Here is an 11,603-nt window from a genome sequence, read left to right on the forward strand (position 1 = left end):
AACTGTTAACTTCCCTGCCCCTGCGGGGGGCGAGTTGCCTCTATAGACGCGCACCTCTAACTCCTGGTAGAAGTCTCGTTACGATCCACCTTCTTCACCTTCACCTATTATCCACGACTTACGCTGTCATCCCCGCTGTCTCTTGTCGCAAACTTTTATTTTATTTTTATTTTTTTATAGGGGACCTTCCTGGGAAGCTGAGAAGACGCCAGGGTTCACTCATCGAGTGACCTTACCCTATTACTTGGCTAACCACCAGCTCGTTCCGGGTGCCACATCCACTACAACACTCCCGGCATTGTAGTGGTGTCTCATCGACGAGGTCTTCGGGTTGATCTCTGGCATGTACAGCAAGCGTACAAAAAATATTTTTCGCATTTTTTTTCCTCCGACGAATTTGGTTCCTTTCTTATTTGTAAGAGAAAGAAACGTTTTTTTGCTTATTTTTCAATGGGTGGACCATGTCCGATTCTAAACTAACCAAATAAAATAAGAAAAGAACCATTTTAACAAGATCAAGAGAAAAAAAAGTGAGTAATCGAACTGTTCCCTTTCAGCAACCCATGAAAAACAGATGCTTAGAACTTGTACTTGCCAGGGATCGGACCTGGGACATTCCGCGTGTTAGGCGGATGTGATAACCACTACACCACAAGTACAGGCTGTGTTTGTTATTTTATGCGATGTATTTGGTTTAAATTGAAGTACTTTCTTGATGGCAATTATTATATTCCAGAATAGCTATTAGTAGCCAACCATGCAGTCCAAAGAACAACATAGTGAGGTCTTCACTCTTATAACTAAGGTCACAGACTGGTGTATTCGGAATCATTTATAAGATCCTTGCACAAACAGCGAGTACCTTCAAATCTGCAGCGGTTATTCCAAGGATGTGAAGATAAAGAGGCGGAGGTACGAATTCACACACCCCTAAACAAAATAGTTATAAAAAAAATAAACAATAATATACCCTAAACAATATATACCCAATCTCCTACATTTCTTAGAAAACCACTTCAATTTTCGGGGCGATGCTCTCTATTTCCTAGAATCTCTCCTATCCAAGAGGACCCTTGTGCTGAAGATCGCAACAAAGACCTTCATGAGTCACATAACTGCCGGTGTGCCTCAAGGGGGCGGGATCTTGTCTGGCGTTCTCTTCACGGCAATCATGGTGCCGTTTGTGGCCAACAAATGCAATTCGATCACATAATGTGACGATGTCAAGCTCCTTACTAGGATATCGCCATCCGATTCGGCAGCCGAAACCACTTAGCAAATCAACAGCAAACTACAGAACATGGCTGACTACCTTAACGCATTCAACCTCCAAATTAACTTCGAAAAATCGGCACAAATAATTTTTTCACTAAAGGGCAGCCCAACAACGTTGGAGCCTGTGCTTAACGGTTCCTCAGTTCCAAGTGTTCAAACGCACAAAGATCTGCGGGTCGTTTTCGACTCCAATTTATCCTTCAATGATCACGTAAACCTCATACATCGTATCTCTTTTGTAAATATGTATCTCTCATGTGTATCTATTTTGTAAATTTGTTTTGTAAACCCCTGGCACCACCATGCCGTGGGGGACTAATTGTATGAATATCATTCTGCAATTAAAGATTCTATTCTATAGTTATCGAGGTAACAACTGGGAGATGACCTGTTTGATTTCTGATTAATGCCTTTAAACTAATATTTGTGTCGTTTTAATAAGTCCTTAATCTATCGGATACGTCTAGTTCGTACCCGTGTCCTACAACCTGAGCGTCTAATAAAACAACTCTGTCATTACGAATTCACTAGATCGGGTTTCCTCAACCTAGCAGCTGTAAGACAGAAGAGCTCTTTCAAAAGCCTTCACTGTTTCTGGGAGAGACGATGCACAACAATATTCTCAATTCCATCATATGTTTTGATGCTGGCACCATAAGAGAGGTAACATCGTTCAGCAACATGGGCTAGAAAGACTGCTTGACCTGGCTAATGTTGGTAGAGCATTGATTCTGGTTTTAATTAGTTAATGTACTCATGGCCGTATAAGAGCCGGGAACTGTATTTAACCCAACGATGCTGGGAACACACTTCTGAAGATTCTTTGAAAGTATTCCCATCATACTATGCTCATGGGGCAGACGGTAGTACAACAGTGGGTCCAAAGTGAACGCCCTCGTACACCACTCATTTGTGTGGATGGAAGAAAATTACTGATATCAGGCGAGCATTAAAAAGAGTCTTCGAAACATAAAGACTTCTTCAGTGATTTTACGTGCAAAATTTACTCCAGAATGAAGTGATTTAGCAGATGGATTTTAACGAAATTTTCACATCGTGCACCATTTCATGAGGTGCGTTAGTTCGTGTGGTGTACAGTAAAGTGCAAGAAATATCTTTTGCATCGGTCACAGCAAACCCCACTTTACTTTCTGCAAGAGAGCGAATTGAGTCGTGTTGAATGCGGTAAACAGCGGAAATATGCGATATTGCCAATATGCAATAAATAGAGTGGCAGATAAAATATTTATGGACCCTCTTCTCAACGAGGCTGGGTTAGTCGATTTCAGGCGAGGGTAGCATGCTTTTTCTCCTAGGGAAACTCTGGTTTTTCGTACGGGAAACAGAAAATCTACCTCAGAACGGATCCAATTTGCAGACAATATACACGGAACACGGATGCTCCTAAAACCCTATTACAACAACAACAACAACAACAACGATAACGAATTATGAGTAAGCACAAAACCTTGCATATTTAAAAATCTGATCTGCTAATGCACGGATCACAAGAAAATATGATGGCAGTTTTTCTATCAAATCTCGGTCCGTTTCTTTTCCTTGAAGAGGGAACTTTTTGGCTTATTTATGATTGGCCTAAATTGTCCAATTTAAAATTAACCAAAAATAATAAAGAACTGTTTTAACACAGATCAAGACAAGAACAGATTTCTCGTAGGACACGTTCTTTTTTAGGACTTTTAATGTCATGATTTTATTGTGAAAATAAGGCAATATCCATAAAATGCAAAACACAAGTAAGACTTGCTCAGTCCCTTTCAGCTGCCCTGTAGTACTTTTGTTTTGGGGATAGTTGAGAGGTAGTGAAGCGGAAAAGGGGCACAGAGAAGGCTCAAACCTCACTGCAAAACTGTTTATTTTCAAGGATATTAAAAAAAAAAGAGTATAATGTAACGAACGTATTCGCCGGGGATTGAAGAGGAAACCCTTCGCGTGTTGGACGTATGTGATGGCAACTGTGCCACAAAAGGGAATGAAGAGAACTTGTTTTCTGAATCTTTTCAAATATGATATTTGGTTACATTGGTTCACTTTTCAGGTGGAATTAGTTTAATCCCTGAAATAATGCGACAACGAAACGAAAGATTCTTTCGTGATTGGGGGTGGTAACTGCCTCCAAGTAGAATGCAAGAGATCATCAGTTACATGCATCAAAATACCCGTGATAGAGTGGGCACGGATATAAGAGATGAGCTTGAATCATTTCATTTCCACTTTTCTTTTTAGGGTACCAACTCTTTAATGCAATATTAAGAATAAAACGAATATTCTTCGAATTGCCGTAATAAAATTAATCTAGATTACACCGCCTTGGATAGTTATTACTGTGGGCTTTTATTTGTAACAGTTATTACTGTGGATAGTTATTACTGTGGGCTTTTATTTGTAACAGTAACTTTGGCCATATCGCTCTGTATACAATGTCAGCTAATGGTGTGTGTTCTGCAGTCTGTTTGCTGAAAAAAAACTCAAGTTTTAGGAGAAAAACTATGCAACCAATGTCTGAAATCGAAAACCTCAGCCACGTTGTGAACAAGACCCATAAAAATTCGTCGCATCATTGACGAGATTCGACCCCGAAGATATTCCTGCATGGTGTTAAGAGGACGGTGATTATACCAACTGTGCTACCGACGAGGGCGCACTGAGAGCTGTTGCACTGACTAGTAATTAAAAGTGAAAACCAAGCCATACAGTTCGCTGTCCATAAACATCTATAGAAAATAATTGATAATGATTCCTAGATGTTTATAGTCAGCAGAAAACGAACCTCTCTTCCCTGCAACACATTCAGAACTTCCAAAAGAAAGTCACCCACTTTGCGGCGATGACATTTAGGATATCACGTCGACGTTGGGACCTAAATCAAAGTTCCATTCGACTTCTTTAACAAAGAGTCTTCGTGCTTGTAGTCGCTGACGCTGCCAGTATCGGATTTCATAAAGCAAAATTTCTTACCATTCAACATAAACTGAACACCGTGTACAGTGATGCCTGTTGCTTACCCTATTAAGAACGTGTAGAACTGTCTCCACCTGTTCTCTTCAAGTTCTTGCAGAACTTCTGCCTCTTGACCTGCTTATAATTTATAAATGATCTTCATACCATATCAGAAAGGGCTATCCTGTTAGCTCTTCTGGCATCACTGATAACCCATCTACAAATTCAAAGACAAAAAATCTTGTACTGAACTTAGTAATCAATGGCAGAACAGATGGTCCACTGTGTTGAATTGTTGAAGATTATTGATACGCCGAACTTAATTTCTGCTAGTTGGATGTAGATGTCTGTGTAGAGGTTATCACAATCCACTATCACGCGAAGGTTCAAGGTGCAGTCCATGAAAAGAACAATTTCTTTTTTAATCGTCCTCCCTCTTCATACTGGTTTTCAGTCAACAATTCAGGGTCTCTTCTATAATATATCTACGTGTACGTGTCGTGGGAAGAACCAGAAATTTTCTTTCCTCGGTTTATTTAAAAGCAGATTTTGTTGATTCGTAAATAACTCAAAAAGAAAATTCCTGCTGAAAAAGAGAAAGGGACATTTTCTGCTAGTGGAAGGACAGTGTGGTGCTTCTCCAAAAAAAGGAACAATATTTGCGAGAAGCACCTTCTGAACTTAATATAACATTTCTACATACGACTCCTAACATGGATAACCGTGTGTTGCCTTAATGAGACCCTTCGTGTCAGCTGGAACATGAGCCATTTTCTTCTTTGCATCCGGGCCTATGAAACAAATTACTCAAACGGTTGCGTAGTAACCAGCACTTGATATATAAATATTGAGGTACTAAAGAGTGCGCAAAGGGAGGGGGAGGCTGATGTCCGATTTAAAGTAACCAAAGGGGAAAAGAAAAACGACATCTGGGAATTTTCCTGTCCTTTGAAAAACAGGAATGTAAAAGAGAAGCAAGATTTAATCATTAATTAATTCAGCTCCCCTCGATTATTCCTTTATTCGAAACGCTGTGCATGTGGTCGAAAGGAGCCACTGCTTGTTTTTAACACCGGTCCAAAAACAATGTTCTTGCCAGGTATCGAACCTGGGACATTCCGCGTGTTAATCAGATGTGATAACCACTCCACCACAAGTACAACTTGCCAGGTTTTTATTCTCTTCTGTGGTGTATTTCCCTCATGGTACTTCCCTGTTGCACAAATATTTTCCCCAGAAATAATGCGACATTCACACCGAGATTCTGTAGCGATCGCAGCAGAAACCACTTCGCAGGACTGAAGAAATAATTTTTAAAGCCAGGGAAATATCATTTGAAAATATAAAAGATGAACTTCGACTACTAAATGCGCGCCCACCGTGTCATTTTCTCAAGGATAATACTAACATTATCACATGTCCATAAAAAGAGTTAAAACGTAAAAAAGTCAAATCACTTTCCAATGAGCTGATAGCCGATTGGAAAGTAATTAGCGTATAGAGACAAAACTCGTATATCCAGTGACTTGCTCTAGATTGTCCTAAATCCTGTTGCAGTAGCCGACCGTCATTAATGCCATTAACCACCCTGCCAACCTTTATCATCTGTATATATCGTTGAGAATATATCTGCCTGATATATCCTCACCGATATCAATAATAAATATTGAAAACAACGATGGGCCGGCACTGAACCCTGGGGACTGGAATAGTTGAATATTGCGCCATTTCATGAGGTGCAATAGTTGATCTAGTCTTGACGATAATATACCAGGTGGCCACTTTGTCCCAGTTTCACACAAAATTCAATCCCATGCCCTCCCTTAAAGTGCAAGAAATATCGTTTGCATCGAGCACAACAAACAACAAACCCCACTTTACTTTCCACGAAAGAGGGAATTCGCTCGTGTTTAATGGCAGAATCTCTTGTAGTGCGAAAGAGTGGAAATATGCAAGAGATTGGCAGATAAAAGATAACAAAGAGGAAACAAAAAGGCTGAGGGAGAAGGTGATTACATCATGTTTGCGATGATTTAGACACATGAAGAGAACGAGCTTGGAGAGATTACCTTGTTTGGCATGAAAATGGACAAGAAGAGACCGAGAGGAAGACCCAGGAAGAGATGGCGAGATCAGATTAGAGAAGATGTGGAAACAAAGGGAATTGAGTGGGACAAAATGACAGAAGTCAAGACAAGACCTGGGAAGACAGAAAAAGATAGCAGGCTTTGATGCACCTGAACCAACCTTAGGTTTGACCAGTGATGAAGATGAAGAAAAAAGATAAGAAATATTATGGGTAAACGCAAAACCCTGCATATATAGAATTGTGAAATTATGTGAAATTTGTTAACACACGGATAACCAGAAACGGCCGTGCTATGCGAATTGCTGTTAATTGGAAAGAACTTCATGTGTACTTGTGGTGTAGTGGTTATCACATCCGCTTTACACGCGGAAGGTCCCAGGTTCGATGCCTGGCAAGTACAGAAACGTTGGTTAATAATTTTTTTATCTGTCAAATTTCGATACATTTCTTGTTTTTCAAGAGACCTTTTTTGGCTTATTTATGAATGGGTGATGTCAGATTTAATATTAACCGAGATAAATATAAAGAACTGTTTAAACACAAATCGAGACAAGAACTTATTTCTCTTGGGATAGTTTTTTGTTTTTTTTTGACACCGGAGATTTTTCTATTTCTTGTAAAAATAAGGCAATAAGGGAAGGCAAAACACAATTAAAACTTGCGGAACACCCTTTGAGGTGCCCTGAAGTAGTTCACTTTGGAACTGCTGAAGGGGATGGACGACGAGAATTGAAGAAGAAAACGAAGCGAGGAGAAGGTCGAAATCTCGCTGCAGAACTGTTTATTTTCACCAGTACTCAAAAAACGAAAAAAAAAAAAAAAGAGATAGAGAGAAGGAGTGAGAAAACCGTAGCCATTGCACTTGCCAGGGATCCAAGTGAAAAAATCAGATCCAGGGATCTGATTTTTTTCTAGCATGAGGTTTTGTCACGAGGGTGTCCTTTCCTGGGAGATTTAATTTTATCCCACAAACAGAGCGATAATGAAGCTCAAGTTGTTCTCTTGTTTGTGGCGAAGGACGCACCCAGGTAGGATATAAAAGAACATTGGGTAGGTGCAGTTTCATATGCAAAATAGAGTAAAAACAAATACAAGGAATAAACTTAAATCCAAATGACCCATAAACTTTTTTCTTGTTTTGTTTCAAGGGCCCTTTATTCCAAAACGATTAAAACCAAAATATGGAAATAAAATTAAATTACAACACACGGCGTATAAAAATTTGACTCAAGGACAACAAGCATTTCTAAAAAGATGCTAACAGGTTATTGAAATACAATTCAGGTACCAAAGTTGAATGAAGATATATGCCACTATTTCACGAGATCCGATTTTCTCTTTCTCTCCAAAATTTTGTATCTGACTCCCCAGTTATTTTCTCTTCTTCAATTGAAAACTCACCCTCGGCGTTCTTTGTGCAGGTTCTTTTATGTACTTCTAGCAGTCCTCTCCCAACTAAGATCATTTGCCGAACTTTAGTCTGAAGTCTGCACCTTGTAATCTTTTCTTCACATGACATCGATTACCACCCTATCGCCATCGTGGTTGCCCTTCCCTAAACCCTTTCAACAAGTTCTATGTCTTTCGTCGTGGGGCCTCCACACTGGGACACAACATTGCAAACACGAAACAAACGGATAATGACTAGTACCCAGTGCATGAAAAATACGCTGAAAATTTGGTATCTCTCTCTCTCTCTCTCTCTCTCTCTCTCTCTCTCTCTCTCTCTCTCTCTCTCTCTCTCTCTCTCTCTCTCTCTATTGAACCATTCAAACAAAACTTGACACTGCAAGGATGTTTTTATCCTGTCCAATTAACAAAGTGTACAAGATCCCACCTGCTCTCTTCAAGTTCTTGCTTGACTCCTGTGTCTCGACCTGCTCACAATTTATAAAGGATTTTCATACCATATGAAACAGGGCTTTTCTCCAATCACTCATGACCATCTGCAGATGCTAAGACAGGAAAAAATCTAAATATTCGTCTGAACTTAGTAATCAATGAATATATGGTCCAGTAAAGGAAAAGGAGGCAGAAAATCCATAACTTTTCCCCCTGAAATAAAAAATACCTCAATACCAAACAGGACACATTTGCTAGGGTACAAGATTTTGCTGCACGACAGGTCTTCAAAAGTTGCCCTTCTCTAACAACTTCATCTGCAGCGAGTCTTTTGTAACACAAGCTTTCTCCTCCTTGGACTACATTCATTTTTTCCGTTATTCTCTTTCCCTTTCTTTGCTCTTTTCTTTTTATTTATTTCTTTTTATTTTATTATTTTTTGCAGGCATTTAGATTTGTGCTAGACGCTGGATTTTGCTGGCTCTAGGATTTGGGTTCTCCGGCTACGGGATCGGTGGTATCGATCGGTCTTGCTGAATGCTCAAAATCAATCCAATCTCATTTTCGACAATCAGTACAAGATGTCGAGGCCTTTCACATTTCGCTCTTTATTGTAGTTCACTTCTTCGTGTGGGCTTTACTGTGGTCCACTTCTGAGGTGATCCTTCCTGGTGACCAACTGGCCAGAGACATACTACACATACATAACATTTCACCCACATTTTTGACTGTTTTACACCGTTCTGCTTTTTCACAGAGTAGCACAGCGGAGTTGAACTAACATTCCGGTTCCACATTACATAAAATACTATACTTATCTACATTTCAGGTCATGGTTCATTGACCATTTATCGTCAAGATACCTGATCACAGAAGTTTTTGTTTTTGCTTTTGTAAGTTTAAACTTAAACTGAAACAGTTCAATCACTGCTCAGTTTCTTGTTTGAAGATTTCTGCCCCTCGGATTGCACATTCGACGTATCATAACGGACGAAGTTCTCAGGTTCGAACCAAAAAACCGCATTACCACAGAAGCAATTTAAACAGTATTCTATGAGCGACCTTTGCTCAATACAGTTACCTTTCTCGTGTTTCATTTCATGTCGATCTGCGTCAGTGGATTATTGATCCTCTGAACTTAGTTGCTAGTAGTAGGATATGCACGTCCGTGCACTTGTGGTGTAGTGGTTATCACATCCGCTTTACACGCGGAAGGTCCCAGGTTCGATCCCTGGCAAGTGCAGTTAGTATACGTGAAATATTCTTGTTTTTTCCTTGAACTTCACCAAATTTCAGTTCCTCCAAGAAAATAGTTTGTTGGCTTATTTATGAATGGGTCATAACCGATTTTAAATTAACCAAGAAATATTTAAAAGAAGCATTTTAAAATAGATGAAGACAAGAAGTAAGGGTATGTTTAGAGTATTTTTAAGGTAGGTTTCCCTAGAGATCGGGAATGTTCCTTTTCTTCTGAAAAACAGAGCGTGAAATAGGAATGTAAGACACAAATATGAGTTGCTCACCCCTCCAGCACTGTTTGAGAGAAGTTTTTTTTAATCAAGACAAGAAGTGAGTTTCTGTTTTGGTGCACTTTCGTAGAGACCGGGAATTCTGTCCCTTGAAGAACAAAGGCCAAACAGGATTACAAAACAGATATAAGATTATAATATCATGTATTCGTATCATCATATATCAAGATCATGTATTAAATTAGTTCCTATCGATTATTTATTTTCGAGACACTGTGAAGGTGGTCGAACTGTTTACTGTCAAAGACAAAAAATAGAATAAGAAAGAATTGTTCTTGCCAGGTTCGAACCTCAAAACTTTCCCGGGTAATACAGATGTGATAACCACTACACCACAATACAATCAAATTGTTCCCTGAATCATTCTTATCCAGGATGTGATTGGTTAGATTGGAGTATTCCAATTTAAACCAATCACAAAGCCCAGGAAAAAATCTACCGCTAGAGAGTCAATTTAATCCAGTTTGAATTGGTCCTGGCCCTGGCCCTCTAATGGACCTCTAATTGGACCTCTAGCAAGCCGCTAGAGGTCCAATCTAGTTGTGTGATTTTTTGTGCCAGAGTTATGATTGTATCGCCTAAAAACACAATTATAACCCTGATATGCAAATAATATGAAAAATAAATAAAATATGCTGAGCAGACAAGAACAGGCATTAAAGAAATGAAACTTAACTGTACCAACAGCAAGGAAACAATGAATACCTCTTAAAACAAAGTGAAGAAGTGGATTGGAACAACGCGCCACTTAAGTCCTTGTGGGTGTCGCAGACATTCTCTCGGATATGCCAAGCTGTGCTTGCTACCTGGGAGTCTAAAACGCTGATGGAGCTGATATTTGGGTGACATTCAAATCAAGTGGACCCAATTTTGTCGAAGTCCTGTCGGTCTGTGACAGCGAAATCCTCTGCTTTGCGCCTTCGCGATGATAACACTGTTAGTAATCATGGGTATAACCCCCATGTGCAAGACCTGAAATATGTCAGCTGGCACACTGTGGGTGACCACCGAGGTGCGACCCAATGTAAGCAGGAGTCGACGTGTGGTTCCCGAACCACACGGAGGAATGCCGCCCCTCTGTGTTACCAGAAATACTAGGTGGTAGATGACTCTCATCAACCGATGCAATGCCAACATTTGCTTATTGGAGGAACCCATGTTTAGTCTCCAGAGCATATCTCTGGTAAACCCTCCCCCCATCTCTTACACACTTTCTCCAGGCGCTACAATTTACAGAGCTTAAGCCTTTCTTCGTAAGAGCACCCCTTTGTAACAGCACCCCTCACCAGTCTTGTTGCCTTTCTCTTTACTCGTTCTAGCAACTCTACATCCTTCCTAAAAGAGGCCTCCACACCTGTACACAGACCTCTACGTGTGGCCTGACCATTGCCTTATAAAATGGAACAATCACCTCCTTTTCCCTGCTAGCAAAATTCCTATACATCGTTGACGATACCCCATGACCTGCTATGGCAGCCTATCTGCACTGCTCTGAAAACTTCATATCTGACTGCACAATCACCCCCAGGTGCTTTTCATTCTCCACTACCCTGACCACAGTTGGTACGTTCCTCTAGGGTATCCAATGGGGGTCATGGGGTATCGTCAACGATGTATAGGAATTTTGCTAGTAGAGAAAAGGAGGTGATTGTTCCATTTTATAAGGCAATGGTCAGGCCACACCTGGAGTTCTGTGTACAGGTGTGGAGGCCTCTCTTCTACCCATATGCAGTACTTTGCATTTGTCAATGTTAAACTTCAGTTGCCTCTTCTCAACCCATCTGCCAATTGTTTCCACATCCTGTTGCAGCAGCATACTGTCATTACTATCATTAACAACCCTACCAACATTTGTATCATCTGCAATAAAGAAATAAGCCATTAATACTTACATGATTACAAATGAT

The 11,603-nt window shown here is 40.1% G+C and overlaps 3 non-coding genes across 3 annotated transcripts; 2 read left to right on the plus strand and 1 right to left on the minus strand.

The window, feature by feature from the left end:
• Positions 1–586: 586 nt before the first annotated feature.
• TRNAV-AAC (transfer RNA valine (anticodon AAC)) lies at positions 587–659 on the minus strand. The gene has a single exon. It is a non-coding gene; the product is annotated as a tRNA-Val (tRNA).
• Positions 660–6,652: 5,993 nt separating this feature from the next.
• On the plus strand, positions 6,653–6,725 carry TRNAV-UAC (transfer RNA valine (anticodon UAC)). Its single transcript has one exon. It is a non-coding gene; the product is annotated as a tRNA-Val (tRNA).
• A 2,612-nt stretch (positions 6,726–9,337) lies between these two features.
• Positions 9,338–9,410, plus strand: TRNAV-UAC (transfer RNA valine (anticodon UAC)). Its single transcript has one exon. It is a non-coding gene; the product is annotated as a tRNA-Val (tRNA).
• The last annotated feature ends 2,193 nt before the right edge of the window (positions 9,411–11,603 follow it).

This window comes from Mastigoproctus giganteus, chromosome 6 (assembly GCF_048544385.1).
Source record: "Mastigoproctus giganteus isolate SK-2022 chromosome 6, ASM4854438v1, whole genome shotgun sequence".
Lineage (NCBI taxonomy): Eukaryota > Metazoa > Arthropoda > Arachnida > Uropygi > Thelyphonidae > Mastigoproctus > Mastigoproctus giganteus.